Source organism: Leuresthes tenuis, unplaced genomic scaffold (genome assembly GCF_036924035.1).
Source record: "Leuresthes tenuis unplaced genomic scaffold, fLeuTen1.0.hap1 SCAF_15, whole genome shotgun sequence".
Lineage (NCBI taxonomy): Eukaryota > Metazoa > Chordata > Actinopteri > Atheriniformes > Atherinopsidae > Leuresthes > Leuresthes tenuis.
In genome coordinates this window covers 11,601,352-11,619,098 of record NW_027325369.1, presented here as the reverse complement: position 1 = coordinate 11,619,098, position 17,747 = coordinate 11,601,352, and positions in this window count along the sequence as shown.

Genomic DNA, 17,747 nt, shown 5'->3' with positions numbered 1-17,747 from the left:
CTAAACAAGGCAGTCACACCGAAACATCGGCGGAAGGAAAATTAGCAAATACCTCGTCTTTATTTAACTCGAAGACGGTCGTATTTCCGCCACGATCAACGACAGATAATGTTCAATATAACCACAACGTAAATTCATAGCTTTCATAGCATTCCACGCCAGACAGCGGGCTAATAGTGTAGCATGCTAAACAAGGCAGTCACACCGAAACATCGGCGGAAGGAAAATTAGCAAATACCTCGTCTATATTTAACTCGAAGACGATCATATTTCCGCCACGATCAACGACAGATAATGTTCAATATAACCACTCAACGTAAATTCATAGCCTTCATAGCATTCCACGCCAAACAGCGGGTTTATAGTGTAGCATGCTAAACAAGGCAGTCACACCGAAACATCGGCGGAAGGAAAATTAGCAAATAGCTCGTCTTTATTTAACTCGAAGACGGTCGTATTTCCGCCACGATCAACGACAGATAATGTTCAATATAACCACAACGTAAATTCATAGCTTTCACAGCATTCAACGGCAGACAGCGGGCTAATAGTGTAGCATGCTAAACAAGGCAGTCACACCGAAACATCGGCGGAAGGAAAATTAGCAAATACCTCGTCTTTATTTAACTGGAAGACGGTCATATTTCCGCCACGATCAACGACAGATAATGTTCAATATAACCAAACCAAGCAAAAAATAGATCTTACCTGAACAAAGCTCGCCAGACAGAAAGACTACTGAAGAATATTCGAAGAACCAGGGGGAAGTGACGATCCAACAACCAATGAAAACAGTGGAATTGCTGACGTATGTCGTCAGCGTCTGGTATGAAGCTGTTAAAACAGCTGATGTCTTGATCATAATGGAAAACATATGAGTCCGTGCGCGCTGTCGCGCGCATTTGTCTCGTGAGTGGCACGAACCTGTTATCACAGCTGATGTGTTGATCATAATGGAAAACATATGAGTCCGTGCGCGCTATCGCGCGCATTTGTCTCGTGAGTGGCACGTACCTGTTAAAACAGCTGATGTCTTGATCATAATGGAAAACATATGAGTCCGTGCGCGCTGTCGCGCGCATTTGTCTCGTGAGTGGCACGAACCTGTTATCACAGCTGATGTGTTGATCATAATGGAAAACATATGAGTCAGTGCGCGCTATCGCGCGCATTTGTCTCGTGAGGGCTAGCATGACGCTGTTGATAGCTGATGTGTTGATCATAATGGAAAACATATGAGTCCGTGCGCGCTGTCGCGCGCATTTGTCTCGTGAGTGGCACGAACCTGTTATCACAGCTGATGTGTTGATCATAATGGAAAACATATGAGTCAGTGCGCGCTGTCGCGCGCATTTGTCTCGCTGTTATGATAGCTGATGTGTTGATCATAGTGGAAAACATATGAGTCAGTGCGCGCTATCGCGCGCATTTGTTTCGTGAGCGCTAGCATGACGCTGTTGGGTCAGTGCGCGCTATCGCGCGCATTTGTCTCGTGAGCGGCTAGCATGACGCTGTTGGGTCAGTGCGCGCTGTCGCGCGCATTTGTCTCGTGAGCAGCTGGCATGAAGCTGTTTTCACAGTTTTGGCTGCCTGCTGACACACAGAGGCTGTCATGTTATATTGTATTAGGAGCACAGATAAAACAGGCTGGCATAATGCTGTTACAGCAGGCCAGCCTGCTTGGCTCTGGCTTCATCAGCTGTGATAGAACAGGGCAGACATCTTGAGTGAGCTCCCAATTAGTTGCTATGGGCAACAGCTGTGCCTGCCAACTGCCATTCTGCACCCCACTTTGTCCCCTTAAAATCATGGGGTTTTCATTTTGAGCAGGAAATCTGGAACAAACGGTCGCTGTTCGAAAAGTAGAAGTCGTATCCGAATAATTCTTTCACCGTGAGCGCCAGAAGGCCCGGGGGAAGCCAGCGGTGTCATTTTTATTCTTCTAACCCCCGTGGCTCCTTTATTATGGCAGTTTTAAAATGATTTTTCCGACTGATTTCAGGCCTCGCCCGTTTTATAATGGGATTTAATGTTCCCTCTCTGCGCTCAGAGGGGATTTGTGAGAAATCTGTGAGGCCCAGCTCAATGACAGTCACATTGGGTGAAAGACAACTAAAATACCTACGTTTTGATGTATAATTTATCCAAATCAGGCAGATATTTTGGACGTGAGAGGCATTTGTTTGAAAAATCATTTTTTAAAGATTTTTAGAGTGAGAGGTAGAGTGCAGAGGCACAAAATTTGCTCCTCTGGACACCTAAAACGTAAACTGCCGTTGTGTCAAAGCCGTATAAGCTATTAACAAGCCCTTTACACCAGTTAAAGCTGAGTCTTTCCTGTCACACACAAACTTTGAATGATGTGTGTATGACCTTGTATGGCTGAGTTCAGAGGCCTCCAAGGGGAGGCAGTTTTGGGCTCTTCGAGCCCAAAACTGCCTCGTTAAGGCCTTCTCCATTCATTTTCCCATTGACAATTTGCCCGCTTTTTCCCATTTATCCGCTATTCCGGTCGAGTAATGAGAGAGAAAAATACAAGCACACCTCTCCCGATCGGCGCGCACGCAGCCATGTATTTTTTATTTTAGTCGGACCTTCGCTGTGGGACGAGTAGCGCGCCGAAAAACGGGCGGAAACGGAAGAATAATAATAATAAGTATGAGCAATAGTAATATGTGTGCCCTGCCTATGGCATGGGGCACCCATAACTAGAAAATTTCTGAAGAAATTTTGATGGGTGCCCAGCTGCTGCCCGTCTTCTGCCCGTCCACACACACACACAGATGAGAGCTGAGAGCTACTAGTTGCCAGATATTTCAAATCCAGTCTGAAAAATGAGATTTTGGATTGTTATGGTGAAACCTGCCTGCTTTATACAGCATGAGTGAGGTTAACCACACAGAAGCCAGAGAGAGACAGAGGAGGACAGGCTGTGTCCCCTGAGAACAAACAGCTGTTTGAATGGATTTAAAAGTCAAAATAAAAAAAAAAAAGAACTTTTCAGTAAGAGAAAGGTCTGCTGAAGACACTGATGTGATTTATATCAAGGTCCTGTGTAAAATATAGGTTTTATAGCAGTTTGAATGCAGCCCTCACTGTCACTTTAAATGAGTGAAGGAGGGCCTGTTTATCATGGAAATGTGTGATTTTGCTCTGAGTCAGAGGTGATTTGAGAGAAAAAGCATAAGTTAAAGCACAAATATGGAAAGAAGACATAAATAGCTTCATGTTAAGCTAGAATTTATCCAGTTTTAAGAGAAATTGTGGATGTTAAGGAGGTTTTAGGCTGTGATTAGTGTGGTTTCTGTGGATTTCTAATGGAGAGGGCCTGTTTTTAGTGAAAATGTGTGACTTTGCTCTGAATCTGAGGTGATTTGAAAGAAAAAGCATAATTTATAGCACAAATATGGAAAGAAGACATAAATAGCTTCATCTTGAGCAAGAATTTTTCCAGTTTTAACAGAAATTGTGGATGTTAGGGAGGTTTGGGCCTGTGATTAGTGTGGTTTCTGTGGATTTCCCTGTATTTCTAATGGAGAGGGACAGTGCTGATTCTAAGGTCAATTTCTCAAAAACCATTTTAGTAATGAGAGAGAAAGATACAAGCACACTTCTGCAGACCCAGACGCACGTTTTGATGTATGATGTGTATGGGTTTGGCGAAAACTGTGGGAGGAGAAGCGCGTCGACCGTGGTGACACGTGATGGAACTTTCAGTTGTAATGGTAATACTAGAAAATTTCTGAAGAAATTTTGATGGGTGCCCAGCTGCTGCCCGTCTTCTGCCCGTCCACACACACACACAGATGAGAGCTGTGCTGTGCTGTGCTGAGAGACCTGCTAGTTGCCAGTCAAGCATTAGGTATTTCAAATCCAGTACTAAACTAAGGTACAGAGATAAGCTCAAACATAGTTTAACATTTGAGATCCTGGCCTGCTGTGGTGAAACCTGCCTGCTTTGGGCAGCATGAGGGACAGACGGCTGGCTTAATAGATGGCTTAAACAAGGTTTTTAATGTCTTAATCACACAATGAACCACTTTACACTTTAAATGGTGGCAGCCATTATGTTTACCTGATTAAGGAGGAGAGTTTAAACAGCCAATCACCTGCTCAGTTACTGGTCTTTAAGCCAACCGAGTCCCCTTTTGGGGGGGTTGAAGCAGAGATCCCAGAGGAGGAGGACAGAAAGTAATGTTCAGACATACTGACAGTTTAAATGTGTTTATTTAGCAACAACAGCTCATTATAATTCAGTCAGTTTTGATAAACTTTAACATGTCACAGTCTATAATAGGGGTCCCTGTGTAGAGAAATATCTGTAAGCATTCACCATCACAGTAAGAGGAAGACATGAGGACATTAAACCCAACAACATTCAAATCTTACCTCTGTCCTATGGTGATAGAAACTCCAGTCTTCATCGGAGTCCTCGGTCACATCTGTGTTTGCTCAAGGTTGTTTGGGTCACTGCAGCTGATGGGAGTCCTTCTCTGCTTTATAAGACAAAAAGAGAGGAAACCAAATGTTGAGTTTCATGTAGATAAATTTTCTTGTTTTTGATTCATCACAAAAAATATCCAAAGTACAATCAATGTATTGAGTAAAGATAAAAACACTCACCTTTTTTCATAGTTCTTCTCCTTGGACACGTCACGATGCAGTTTGAATCCTCCTGTGGAAGGGCAGGTGTTCGGTTCAGCAGGACCTCAGATGGAAAGCTGGACACACAATCATTAACAGCATTAATCATAAACAGACATCCTTACTGTATGTGAGCTGTGAGGGGAAGTGTCAGTACTTACTTTAGACCTTTTTGTCTGTCTCTGCAGCATCTGCATGATGACTGTAGTCTGGATTCATGCTGGTTTCCATCTGGTTGCTCATGTTTTAAAAGCTGGAGACAACAATCATGAAATTAGCACCAAGAACACATGATGAAAAGCACTGAAACTGTCTTCATACATGTAGAAGTCTCACCTGTAAGTGCAGCGTTACATCTAATGAGGTCCTGCTTCTCCAACTGAAGATGCTGCATCAGTGTTTTCTGGTGGGGGGGGGGGTGTTTGGTTTCTCTGACAGAAGAAAAACAAAAGCATGATAACTTCTAATGAATAAATGGAACAATCTGGTGATGTTATGAGTTAAGGATTCACGTTAAACAGAGTGAAGTGTGAGGTGTAACTCTGAACCTTTGACTCCAACATTTACCTCAGTTTCATCTTTTTCTCTGTCTGACTGAAGCTGCTCCGTCTCTGTCCCGTCTGCCTTCTCTGAGCTTCTCATCACTGGTGGTGTAGCTCTCCGACTGAACAAACTCATGCTCTTCTCACAAAAACATGGTCAAGGATGATAAACTAATTGTCAAAGCATCACCGTGCCAGCACGGTACAGCAATCAGGAAGAACCACACTCTACTAGTTAAGCCATGATCCTCAAAGTTCATATTTCACTGATTGGAAGATATGTACAATAATTAACATAATTGCCAACTGTCAAATAAAATACCATGATTATAATTCAAAAGTGCTCATGATTTGAGAATATATAGACGAATAAATAGACATAAAAATGGATAAATAAGCAAAATGAGCACTGAACACAAGCCATATTCTGTTCAAATCACAATGCATTCACATTCTGACTCATTCAACACCAGCACATAGCAAAATGAGCAGTCAAAACAAGCCATATTCTGTTCAAATCACAATGCATTCACATTCTGACTCATTCCACACCAGCACATAGCTTTTGCCGTCGAGAGCGTTCAAGTTCAGGCTGCGGGCTAACAATGTAGCATGCTAAACAAGAAAGTCACACAGAAACATCGGCGGAAGGAAAACGAGCAAATACCTTGTCTTTATTTAACTCGAAGACGGTCATATTTCCGCCACGATCAACGACAGATAATGTTCAATATAACCACTCAACGTAAATTCATAGCCTTCATAGCATTCCACGCCAGACAGCGGGTTTATAGTGTAGCATGCTAAACAAGGCAGTCACGCCGAAACATCGGCGGAAGGAAAATTAGCAAATACCTCGTCTTTATTTAACTGGAAGACGGTCATATTTCCGCCACGATCAACGACAGATAATGTTCAATATAACCACTCAACGTAAATTCATAGCCTTCATAGCATTCCACGCCAAACAGCGGGTTAATAGTGTAGCATGCTAAACAAGGCAGTCACACCGAAACATCGGCGGAAGGAAAATTAGCAAATAGCTCGTCTTTATTTAACTGGAAGACGGTCGTATTTCCGCCACGATCAACGACAGATAATGTTCAAAATAACCACAACGTAAATTCATAGCTTTCACAGCATTCCACGCCAGACAGCGGGCTAATAGTGTAGCATGCTAAACAAGGCAGTCACACCGAAACATCGGCGGAAGGAAAATTAGCAAATACCTCGTCTTTATTTAACTGGGAGACGGTCATATTTCCGCCACGATCAACGACAGATAATGTTCAATATAACCAAACCAAGCAAAAAATAGATCTTACCTGAACAAAGCTCGCCAGACAGAAAGACTACTCAAGAATATTCGAAGAAGCAGGGGCGAAGTGACGATCCAACAACCAATGAAAATAGTGGAATTGCTGACGTATGTCGTCAGCGTCTGGTATGAAGCTGTTAAAACAGCTGATGTGTTGATCATAATGGAAAACATATGAGTCCGTGCGCGCTGTCGCGCGCATTTGTCTCGTGAGTGGCACGAACCTGTTATCACAGGTGATGTGTTGATCATAATGGAAAACATATGAGTCAGTGCGCGCTATCGCGCGCATTTGTCTCGTGAGGGTGAGCATGACGCTGTTGATAGCTGATGTGTTGATCATAATGGAAAACATATGAGTCCGTGCGCGCTGTCGCGCGCATTTGTCTCGTGAGTGGCACGAACCTGTTATCACAGCTGATGTGTTGATCATAATGGAAAACATATGAGTCAGTGCGCGCTGTCGCGCGCATTTGTCTCGCTGTTATGATCGCTGATGTGTTGATCATAATGGAAAACATATGAGTCCGTGCGCGCTGTCGCGCGCATTTGTCTCGTGAGTGGCACGAACCTGTTATCACAGCTGATGTGTTGATCATAATGGAAAACATATGAGTCAGTGCGCGCTGTCGCGCGCATTAGTCTCGTGAGGGCTGTTATGATAGCTGATGTGTTGATCATAATGGAAAACATATGAGTCAGTGCGCGCTATCGCGCGCATTTGTTTCGTGAGCGCTAGCATGACGCTGTTGGGTCAGTGCGCGCTGTCGCGCGCATTTGTCTCGTGAGCGGCTAGCATGACGCTGTTGGGTCAGTGCGCGCTGTCGCGCGCATTTGTCTCGTGAGCAGCTGGCATGAAGCCGTTTTCACAGTTTTGGCTGCCTGCTGACAGACAGAGGCTGTCATATTATATTGTATTAGGAGCACAGATAAAACAGGCTGGCATAATGCTGTTACAGCAGGCCAGCCTGCTTGGCTCTGGCTTCATCAGCTGTGATAGAACAGGGCAGACATCTTGAGTGAGCTCCCAATTAGTTGCTATGGGCAACAGCTGTGCCTGCCAACTGCCATTCTGCACCTCACTTTGTCCCCTTAAAATCATGGGGTTTTCATTTTGAGCAGGAAATCTGGAACAAACGCTCGCTGTTCGAAAAGTAGAAGTCGTATCCGAATAATTCTTTGACCGTGAGCGCCAGAAGGCCCGGGGGAAGCCAGCGGTGTCATTTTTATTCTTCTAACCCCCGTGGCTCCTTTATTATGGCAGTTTTAAAATGATTTTTCCGACTGATTTCAGGCCTCGCCCGTTTTATAATGGGATTTAATGTTCCCTCTCTGCGCTCAGAGGGGATTTGTGAGAAATCTGTGAGGCCCAGCTCAATGACAGTCACATTGGGTGAAAGACAACTAAAATACCTACGTTTTGATGTATAATTTATCCAGATCAGGCAGATATTTTGGACGTGAGTGGCATTTGTTTGAAAAATAATTTTTTAAAGATTTTTAGAGTGAGAGGTAGAGTGGAGGAGGCACAAAATGAGCTCCTCTGGACACCTAAAACGTAAACTGCCGTTGTGTCAAAGCCGTATAAGCTATTAACAAGCCCTTTACACCAGTTAAAGCTGAGTCTTTCCTGTCACACACAAACTTTGAATGATGTGTGTATGACCTTGTATGGCTGAGTTCAGAGGCCTCCAAGGGGAGGCAGTTTTGGGCTCTTCGAGCCCAAAACTGCCTCGTTAAGGCCTTCTCCATTCATTTTCCCATTGACAATTTGCCCGCTTTTTCCCATTTATCCGCTATTCCGGTCGAGTAATGAGAGAGAAAAGTAATAGCACACCTCTCCCGATCGGCGCGCACGCAGCCATGTATTTTTTATTTGAGTCGGACCTTCGCTGTGGGACGAGTAGCGCGCCGAAAAACGGGCGGAAACGGAAGAATAATAATAACTAGAAAGAGCTGTTCCTGCGAAACAGCAGTGAGAATGCATTTTAAGTTGAATGGATTAGTTGAACATGCTCAAATAGCTGAATCTATTTGAAATTTATCAGAAATCAAGTGAATAATAGTAAAAATGGCTTCAGTGTAATATACAGCAGGGAGTGGAAGAGTGATGTCATCAGTGACAGCAATGTTTGTCAACAGCTGCAGCTTAACGAGCTCTCTCCCTGTGTAACCTGCAGAAATTGCATATTTGGATACTATGACCTCCTGTGAGAAAACCGGAAGAGCGAGGAAAATAATTTGAAGACCGTAAGAAGCAGAAGGCTTGGAGGAACGCAGCAATGTAGTTTTTATTTGAATGGAGAGAAAAAAATTTAAACGGCAGCAGGTTGAACACAGTTGAACCTGTCTCAGGCGTTCCACCAAATTTACATTGGAGTTAGTGAGAGAAATTGAAAAGTTTCTCTCGCTTCAAGGCTCATAGCTGAAATTCTGTAAATGTGAGCTATTTAGTAGTCACATCAGCTGAAAGAGGACAAGTGTACCTACATTTTAAGGTATAATTTGTTTATCTGAGTTGAACAGTTTTAAAGTTAGAGCAATTTGTTTGAATATCAGAAAAAGTTAAAATGATCAGTCTGCCACTCTAATCTTCTCATGCATAAGAATCAAGAAGGAGCAAAAATGTTCATGTTTTTTAAACTGTCATATTTCAAAATTGGCTGAATATTTGAAAAATCTGTATAATCAGATAATAGCTGAATGTCTTGTGAACATTTTAAAGTTTGAATGGTGTCTCTAGCTGAACGTATGCTCAACTAGTTAGGTTGGAAAGAGGAGGAAGTTTTTGAAGAGTTGAAAGAAATTGCCATTCATTTGAATGAGGGGGAAATTTGAATAAAAGTTAAATAGTTTAAAAAGTATAAAAGTTATAAATATGAAAAATAATAGCCATCATCTCCTGAAGGAGCTGAACGTTTTGATACCAAATTTGTTGAAATCGGTCAAAGATTGTAGAACTAGTTGAGTGCCAAAAAACGTACGGAATAATAATAATAATAATAAAGAGAAACAGGAAAACAATAGTGAGAATGCCTTAAAGCATTCTCACAATAAGTATGAGCAATAGTAATATGTGTGCCCTGCCTATGGCATGGGGCACCCATAACTAGAAAATTTCTGAAGAAATTTTGATGGGTGCCCAGCTGCTGCCCGTCTTCTGCCCGTCCACACACAGACACAGAGAAGCTGGTAGTTGCCAGTCAAGCATTATATGATCATAATCCAGTCTTAAATATGAGATTCAGGCTTGTTCTGGTGAAACCTGCCTGCTTTATACAGCATGAGTGAGTTTAACCACACAGAAGCCAGAGAGAGACAGAGTAGGACAGGCTGTGTCCCCTGACAACAAACAGCTGTTTCAATGGATTTAAAAGTCAAAATTTAAAAAAAAATTAACTTTTCAGTAAGAGAAAGGTCTGCTGAAGACACTCATGTGATTTATATCAAGGTCCTGTGTAAAATATAGGTTTTATAGCAGTTTGAATGCAGCCCTCACTGTCACTTTAAATGAGTGAAGGAGGGCCTGTTTATCATGGAAATGTGTGATTTTGCTCTGAATCTGAGGTGATTTGAGAGAAAAAGCATAAGTTAAAGCACAAATATGGAAAGAAGACATAAATAGCTTCATGTTAAGCTAGAATTTATCCAGTTTTAACAGAAATTGTGGATGTTAAGGAGGTTTTAAGCTGTGATTAGTGTGGTTTCTGTGGATTTCTAATGGAGAGGGCCTGTTTTTAATGAAAATGTGTGACTTTGCTCTGAATCTGAGGTGATTTGAAAGAAAAAGCATAATTTATAGCACAAATATGGAAAGAAGACATAAATAGCTTCATCTTAAGCAAGAATTTTTCCAGTTTTAACAGAAATTGTGGATGTTAAGGAGGTTTTAGGCTGTGATTAGTGTGGTTTCTGTGGATTTCCCTGTATTTCTAATGGAGAGGGACAGTGCTGATTCTAAGGTCAATTTCTCAAAAACCATTTTAGTAATGAGAGAGAAAGATACAAGCACACCTCTGCAGACCCAGACGCACGTTTTGATGTATGATGTGTATGGGTTTGGCGAAAACTGTGGGAGGAGAAGCGCGTCGACCGTGGTGACACGTGATGGAACTTTCAGTTGTAATGGTAATACTAGAAAATTTCTGAAGAAATTTTGATGGGTGCCCAGCTGCTGCCCGTCCACACACACACACACAGAGAGGCTATGGTGAAGGTCAAGCATTACATACTTCAAATCCAGTCTGAAAAATGACATTTTGGCTTGTTCTGGTGAAACCTGCCTGCTTTATACAGCATGAGTGAGGTTAACCACACACAGAAGCCACAGAGAGACAGAGGAGGACAGGCTGTGTCCCCTGACAACAAACAGCTGTTTCAATAAGTCCCATTGAAAAAAAATTGAACTTTTCAATAAGAGACAGGTCTGCTGAAGACACTGGTGTGATTTATATCAAGGTCCTGTGTAAAATATAGGTTTTATAGCAGTTTGAATACAGCCTTCACTGTCACTTTAAATGAGTGAAGGAGGGCCTGTTTATCATGGAAATGTGTGATTTTGCTCTGAATCTGAGGTGATTTGAGAGAAAAAGCATAAGTTAAAGCACAAATATGGAGAGAAGACATAAATAGCTTCATTTTGAGCAAGAATTTATCCAGTTTTAACAAAAATAGTGGATGTTAGGGAGGTTTGGGCCTGTGATTAGTGTGGAGGATGAGTGGTTTCTGTGGATTTCCCTGTATTTCTAATGGAGAGGGACAGTGCTGATTCTAAGGTCAATTTCTCAAAAAACATTTTAATAATGAGAGAGAAAAATACAAGCACACTTCTGCAGACCCAGACGCACGTTTTGAGGTATCATATGTGTGCTTTAGACAGCATGAGTGAGGTTAACCACACAGAAGCCACAGAGACACAGAGGAGGACAGGCTGTGTCCCCTGAGAACAAACAGCTGTTTGAATGGATTTAAAAGTCAAAATGAAAACAAAATTGAACTTTTCAATAAGAGAAGGGTCTGCTGAAGACACTGATGTGATTTATATCAAGGTCCTGTGTAAAATATAGGTTTTATAGCGGTTTGAATGCAGCCCTCACTGTCACTTTAAATGAGTGAAGGAGGGCCTGTTTATCATGGAAATGTGTGATTTTGCTCTGAATCAGAGGTGATTTGAGAGAAAAAGCATAAGTTAAAGCACAAATATGGAAAGAAGACATAAATAGCTTCATGTTAAGCTAGAATTTATCCAGTTTTAAGAGAAATTGTGGATGTTAAGGAGGTTTTAGGCTGTGATTAGTGTGGTTTCTGTGGATTTCTAATGGAGAAGGCCTGTTTTTAATGAAAATGTGTGACTTTGCTCTGAATCTGAGGTGATTTGAAAGAAAAAGCATAATTTATTGCACAAATATGGAAAGAAGACATAAATAGCTTCATTTTGAGCAAGAATTTATCCAGTTTTAACAAAAATAGTGGATGTTAGGGAGGTTTGGGCCTGTGATTAGTGTGGTTTCTGTGGATTTCCCTGTATTTCTAATGGAGAGGGACAGTGCTGATTCTAAGGTCAATTTCTCAAAAACCATTTTAGTAATGAGAGAGAAAGATACAAGCACACTTCTGCAGACCCAGACGCACGTTTTGATGTATGATGTGTATGGGTTTGGCGAAAACTGTGGGAGGAGAAGCGCGTCGACCGTGGTGACACGTGATGGAACTTTCAGTTGTAATGGTAATACTAGAAAATTTCTGAAGAAATTTTGATGGGTGCCCAGCTGCTGCCCGTCTTCTGCCCGTCCACACACACACACAGATGAGAGCTGAGAGCTGCTAGTTGCCAGATATTTCAAATCCAGTCTGGAAAATGAGATTTTGGCTTGTTCTGGTGAAACCTGCCTGCTTTATACAGCATGAGTGAGGTTAACCACACAGGAGCCAGAGAGAGACAGAGGAGGACAGGCTGTGTCCCCTGACAACAAACAGCTGTTTCAATGGATTTAAAAGTCAAAATTAAAAAAAAATTAACTTTTCAGTAAGAGAAAGCTCTGCTGAAGACACTGATGTGATTTATATCAAGGTCCTGTGTAAAATATAGGTTTTATAGCAGTTTGAATGCAGCCCTCACTGTCACTTTAAATGAGTGAAGGAGGGCCTGTTTATAATGGAAATGTGTGATTTTGCTCTGAATCTGAGGTGATTTGAGAGAAAAAGCATAAGTTAAAGCACAAATATGGAGAGAAGACATAAATAGCTTCACGTTAAGCTAGAATTGATCCAGTTTTAAGAGAAATTGTGGATGTTAAGGAGGTTTTAGGCTGTGATTAGTGTGGTTTCTGTGGATTTCTAATGGAGAGGGCCTGTTTTTAATGAAAATGTGTGACTTTGCTCTGAATCTGAGGTGATTTGAAAGAAAAAGCATAATTTATAGCACAAATATGGAAAGAAGACATAAATAGCTTCATCTTAAGCAAGAATTTATCCAGTTTTAACAAAAATTGTGGATGTTAAGGAGGTTTTAGGCTGTGATTAGTGTGGTTTCTGTGGATTTCCCTGTATTTCTAATGGAGAGGGACAGTGCTGATTCTAAGGTCATTTTCTCAAAAACCATTTTAGTAATGAGAGAGAAAGATACAAGCACACCTCTGCAGACCCAGACGCACGTTTTGATGTATGATGTGTATGGGTTTGGCGAAAACTGTGGGAGGAGAAGCGCGTCGACCGTGGTGACACCTGATGGAACTTTCAGTTGTAATGGTAATACTAGAAAATTTCTGAAGAAATTTTGATGGGTGCCCAGCTGCTGCCCGTCTTCTGCCCGTCCACACACACACACAGATGAGAGCTGTGCTGTGCTGAGAGACCTGCTGGTTGCCAGTCAAGCATTAGGTATTTCAGTATTAAACTAAGGTACAGAGATAAGCTGAAACATAGTTTAACATTTGAGATCCTGGCCTGCTGTGGTGAAACCTGCCTGCTTTGGGCAGCATGAGGGACAGACGGCTGGCTTAATAGATGGCTTAAACAAGGTTTTTAATGTCTTAATCACACAATGAACCACTTTACACTTTAAATGGTGGCAGCCATTATGTTTACCTGATTAAGGAGGAGAGTTTAAACAGCCAATCACCTGCTCAGTTACTGGTCTTTTAGCCAACCGAGTCCCCTTTTGGGGGGGTTGAAGCAGAGATCCCAGAGGAGGAGGACAGAAAGTAATGTTCAGACATACTGACAGTTTAAATGTGTTTATTTAGCAACAACAGCTCATTATAATTCAGTCAGTTTTGATAAACTTTAACATGTCACAGTCTATAATAGGGGTCCCTGTGTAGAGAAATATCTGTAAGCATTCACCATCACAGTAAGAGGAAGACATGAGGACATTAAACCCAACAACATTCAAATCTTACCTCTGTCCTATGGTGATAGAAACTCCAGTCTTCATCGGAGTCCTCGGTGATATCTGTGTTTGCTGAAGGTTGTTTGGGTCGCTGCAGCTGATGGGAGTCTTTCTCTGCTTCATTCTGCTTTGAATCCTCCTGTGGAAGCGCAGGTGTTCGGTTCAGCAGGACCTCAGATGGAAAGCTGGACACACAATCATTAACAGCATTAATCATAAACAGACATCCTTACTCTATGTGAGCTGTGAGGGGAAGTGTCAGTACTTACTTTAGACCTTTTTGTCTGTCTCTGCAGCATCTGCATGATGACTGTAGTCTGGATTCATGCTGGTTTCCATCTGGTTGCTCATGTTTTAAAAGCTGGAGACAACAATCATGAAATTAGCACCAAGCACACATGATGAAAAGCACTGAAACTGTCTTCATACATGTAGAAGTCTCACCTGTAAGTGCAGCGTTACATCTAATGAGGTCCTGCTTCTCCAACTGAAGATGCTGCATCAGTGTTTTCTGGTGGGGGGGGGGGTGTTTGGTTTCTCTGACAGAAGAAAAACAAAAGCATGATAACTTCTAATGAATAAATGGAACAATCTGGTGATGTTATGAGTTAAGGATTCACGTTAAACAGAGTGAAGTGTGAGGTGTAACTCTGAACCTTTGACTCCAACATTTACCTCAGTTTCATCTTTTTCTCTGTCTGACTGAAGCTGCTCCGTCTCTGTCCTGTCTGCCTTCTCTGAGCTTCTCATCACTGGTGGTGTAGCTCTCCGACTGAACAAACTAATGATACTCTTCTCACAAAAACATGGTCAAGGATGATAAACTAATTGTCAAAGCATCACCGTGCCAGCACGGTACAGCAATCAGGAGGAATCACACTCTACTAGTTAAGCCATGATCCTCAAAGTTCATATTTCACTGATTGGAAGATATGTACAATAATTAACATAATTGCCAACTGTCAAATAAAATACCATGATTATAATTCAAAAGTGCTCATGATTTGAGAATATATAGACGAATAAATAGATGAATAAATAGACATAAAAATGGATAAATAAGCAAAATGAGCACTGAACACAAGCCATATTCTGTTCAAATAACAATGCATTCACATTCTGACTCATTCGACACCAGCACATAGCAAAATGAGCAGTCAAAACAAGCCATATTCTGTTCAAATCACAATGCATTCACATTCTGACTCATTCGACACCAGCACATAGCTTTTGCCGTCGAGAGCGTTCAAGTTCAGGCTGCGGGCTAACAATGTAGCATGCTAAACAAGGCAGTCACACAGAAACATCGGCGGAAGGAAAAGTAGCAAATACCTCGTCTTTATTTAACTGGAAGACGGTCATATTTCCGCCACGATCAACGACAGATAATGTTCAATATAACCACTCAACGTAAATTCATAGCCTTCATAGCATTCCACGCCAGACAGCGGGTTTATAGTGTAGCATGCTAAACAAGGCAGTCACACCGAAACATCGGCGGAAGGAAAATTAGCAAATACCTCGTCTATATTTAACTCGAAGACGATCATATTTCCGCCACGATCAACGACAGATAATGTTCAATATAACCACTCAACGTAAATTCATAGCCTTCATAGCATTCCACGCCAGACAGCGAGTTTATAGTGTAGCATGCTAAACAAGGCAGTCACACCGAAACATCGGCGGAAGGAAAATTAGCAAATAGCTCGTCTTTATTTAACTCGAAGACGGTCGTATTTCCGCCACGATCAACGGCAGATAATGTTCAATATAACCACAACGTAAATTCATAGCTTTCACAGCATTCCACGCCAGACAGCGGGCTAATAGTGTAGCATGCTAAACAAGGCAGTCACACCGAAACATCGGCGGAAGGAAAATTAGCAAATACCTCGTCTTTATTTAACTCGAAGACGGTCGTATTTCCGCCACGATCAACGGCAGATAATGTTCAATATAACCACAACGTAAATTCATAGCTTTCACAGCATTCCACGCCAGACAGCGGGCTAATAGTGTAGCATGCTAAACAAGGCAGTCACACCGAAACATCGGCGGAAGGAAAATTAGCAAATACCTCGTCTTTATTTAACTGGAAGACGGTCATATTTCCGCCACGATCAACGACAGATAATGTTCAATATAACCAAACCAAGCAAAAAATAGATCTTACCTGAACAAAGCTCGCCAGACAGAAAGACTACTCAAGAATATTCGAAGAACCAGGGGCGAAGTGACGATCCAACAGCCAATGAAAACAGTGGAATTGCTGACGTATGTCGTCAGCGTCTGGTATGAAGCTGTTAAAACAGCTGATGTGTTGATCATAATGGAAAACATGAGTCCGTGCGCGCTGTCGCGCGCATTTGTCTCGTGAGTGGCACGAACCTGTTATCACAGCTGATGTGTTGATCATAATGGAAAAACATATGAGTCCGTGCGCGCTGTCGCGCGCATTTGTCTCGTGAGGGCTAGCATGACGCTGTTGATAGCTGATGTGTTGATCATAATGGAAAACATATGAGTCAGTGCGCGCTGTCGCGCGCATTTGTCTCGCTGTTATGATAGCTGATGTGTTGATCATAATGGAAAACATATGAGTCCGTGCGCGCTGTCGCGCGCATTTGTCTCGTGAGTGGCACGAACCTGTTATCACAGCTGATGTGTTGATCATAATGGAAAACATATGAGTCAGTGCGCGCTGTCGCGCGCATTTGTCTCGTGAGGGCTGTTATGATAGCTGATGTGTTGATCATAATGGAAAACATATGAGTCAGTGCGCGCTATCGCGCGCATTTGTTTCGTGAGCGCTAGCATGACGCTGTTGGGTCAGTGCGCGCTGTCGCGCGCATTTGTCTCGTGAGCGGCTAGCATGACGCTGTTGGGTCAGTGCGCGCTGTCGCGCGCATTTGTCTCGTGAGCAGCTGGCATGAAGCTGTTTTCACAGTTTTGGCTGCCTGCTGACAGACAGAGGCTGTCATGTTATATTGTATTAGGAGCACAGATAAAACAGGCTGGCATAATGCTGTTACAGCAGGCCAGCCTGCTTGGCTCTGGCTTCATCAGCTGTGATAGAACAGGGCAGACATCTTGAGTGAGCTCCCAATTAGTTGCTATGGGCAACAGCTGTGCCTGCCAACTGCCATTCTGCACCTCACTTTGTCCCCTTAAAATCATGGGGTTTTCATTTTGAGCAGGAAATCTGGAACAAACGGTCGCTGTTCGAAAAGTAGAAGTCGTATCCGAATAATTCTTTGACCGTGAGCGCCAGAAGGCCCGGGGGAAGCCAGCGGTGTCATTTTTATTCTTCTAACCCCCGTGGCTCCTTTATTATGGCAGTTTTAAAATGATTTTTCCGACTGATTTCAGGCCTCGCCCGTTTTATAATGGGATTTAATGTTCCCTCTCTGCGCTCAGAGGGGATTTGTGAGAAATCTGTGAGGCCCAGCTCAATGACAGTCACATTGGGTGAAAGACAACTAAAATACCTACGTTTTGATGTATAATTTATCCAGATCAGGCAGATATTTTGAACGTGAGAGGCATTTGTTTGAAAAATAATTTTTTAAAGATTTTTAGAGTGAGAGGTAGAGTGGAGGAGGCACAAAATGAGCTCCTCTGGACACCTAAAACGTAAACTGCCGTTGTGTCAAAGCCGTATAAGCTATTAACAAGCCCTTTACACCAGTTAAAGCTGAGTCTTTCCTGTCACACACAAACTTTGAATGATGTGTGTATGACCTTGTATGGCTGAGTTCAGAGGCCTCCAAGGGGAGGCAGTTTTGGGCTCTTCGAGCCCAAAACTGCCTCGTTAAGGCCTTCTCCATTCATTTTCCCATTGACAATTTGC